This window comes from Cebidichthys violaceus, unplaced genomic scaffold (genome assembly GCF_023349555.1).
Source record: "Cebidichthys violaceus isolate CVI_PGR_0920_01 unplaced genomic scaffold, fCebVio1.0.p SCAF_36, whole genome shotgun sequence".
In the NCBI taxonomy this organism is placed as follows: domain Eukaryota; kingdom Metazoa; phylum Chordata; class Actinopteri; order Perciformes; family Stichaeidae; genus Cebidichthys; species Cebidichthys violaceus.
In genome coordinates, this window is record NW_027176550.1 from 1063024 (window position 1) to 1065036 (window position 2013).

The 2013-nt window shown below is 37.7% G+C and overlaps 1 protein-coding gene across 3 annotated transcripts in view; it reads left to right on the forward strand.

The window, feature by feature from the left end:
• crlf3 (cytokine receptor-like factor 3) overlaps positions 1-1460 on the forward strand; it is a 13733-nt gene extending 12273 nt beyond the window's left edge. For all 3 annotated transcript variants that reach the window (XM_068725646.1, XM_068725647.1, XM_068725648.1), the window contains exon 9: positions 1-1460. This exon is cut by the window's left edge and continues 1864 nt beyond it. The gene's annotated coding sequence lies outside the window, so the exon portion shown is untranslated.
• Positions 1461-2013: the final 553 nt, after the last annotated feature.

Genomic DNA, 2013 nt, shown 5'->3' on the forward strand with positions numbered 1-2013 from the left:
ACGAGCTTTGAGCTCCTCCCAAACTCTGAAACACACTTCAATGCAACGTTTCCTCTCAGCACCGCCCTTTATTTATTTAGACTGAGACTTGAGTCTAACATTATCTCAACGCAAGTGTTTCTTTTCATTGATTTCTTAATGTTAGGGTCATCTTTGAGAGAACGTGTTCTCATTCTTGACTTTGGAAACGGTCGTTTAAAAAACAACGTCCAGACGTCTCGGGACTAAAACTCTTCATCCGGAGTTTAACAAACATAAAAAATGTGACTAAAAACTGGATAAATAGTCCGTTTATGACAGCTTCAAATAAACTAAAGAGGCAACGCACCGTTATCTTTATTAAAATGAATTATATCTATAGGTCTGAAAACTGTTGAACCATTTCTATAGCATTTTAATCCTGAAAGTTACACATTAGACCTTTAAAGTGGGTCTAAAACTAAACTCTTGAGATAATTAAAGTGATTTTTCTGCTTCCGTAAAGATAAAACTGCTCATTAGTTTAAAAAAGAATGTAAGATTATCTTTTGTGAAGATGTGAACCTTCGTTTGTTTGGCTGAACCGTCTCCTTGCTAAACTGTTACGTTGAGTTATTTGTGCGTCGACAATCATCACCAGTATTAACGTGGAGCTGTGGAGATAGACTGAGTGTAGCTGCAGCTTCCTGATGAATCATTCAGACTCCTCCTCACCGCTGTTAACTCTTCATTAACAGGAGGAGGTTTGAGACAGGAAGTCCCACTTCTTCTTCTTCTTCTTCTTTGGTTTTAAACTCATTTTGTGGAATATTTTGAACAGTTTAAAACTAAAAGGAGAAGTTGAGTTGATCTTTTCTTAATGTCTCATAATGTCAGCTACAGTTATTGTTCGTGATAAATCCACCAGTTACATCGATAGAATGTTAGAAAATAGAGTCCAATGTCTTCAAATGTGTCATTTTCTCAATCCGGCATCAAAAGATGCTAAATATTGTTTTAATGATGATATCAACGTCCTGTTCTGTCCTCATCAATGAAGTCGTCCTGTTTTAAAGGAACAGTTTTGACGTTTTGTTACGTAAACATTTTTCATTCCTGTTTTTGTACAAATAAAACAAACAAGACGCAACGTGTCCTTTTTTTTCCCCTTTGGACTGAGCCAGGCTAACGTTTCCCCCCTGTTTCCAGTCTTTATGCTAAGCTAAGCTAATCGCCTCCGGGCTCCAGCTCTGTATTTGACAAACAAACACGGGTTTGGTGTCGATCTTCTCGTTTCACTCTCGGGCAAGAAAACAAATGAGAGTGTTCCTCTGACGTTATCGTTGTTAGCTGTGGTTCTTCAGGACGTCTGCTGTCGGTTGTATTATTTTGTCTTTGTGGAGGACACTGGAGGGGACGTTCAGAGTGAACAAAGCTCTGCATTGCATCTGTTCTGCTGTCGTCGTGGATATTTTGTTCAATAAAAGGTCAAATTATGTAAATTGAAACGTTTTCTGCAGAGTTTGTGACGTAATGAGGCCTCGTGTGATGGACGAGACAGAAACACACATTTACATGCAGCTCTCACTTAATGTGTTTAATGTTGTAGCATATTTTTTGGTAATATCTGTGTTTATTCCTCTGTAGAACGTGATGAACTGCAGGGATGGAAGAAGTATTCGGATCCTACAGTGTAAAGTACTAATACCACAAAGTCCTCACTTAAATAAAAGTATTATCATCAAAAGTACTTAAAGTAAAAGTATTTATTCTTCAGTAAAATGTTATCATATGCCATTACATCTCATGTTTCTGGATTAATGCTCATGCTGCATTCATGTGTATCAGTAATAAGGTACCTGCCTTGTACCCCGGATTGAGATGGAGCTAAAATCTGACGTAGTGTCAAGAGGTCAAACATCTGCAACATCATCCAAATGTATCGCGTCAACGTCTTTAGACATAGAAATGCTCGTCAAAGTGCTGAACTTCAACCACTCTCATAAGTTTCAGAAACGTGTGCATTCATTTTGAAATTAATTTTGTCATTGTGTC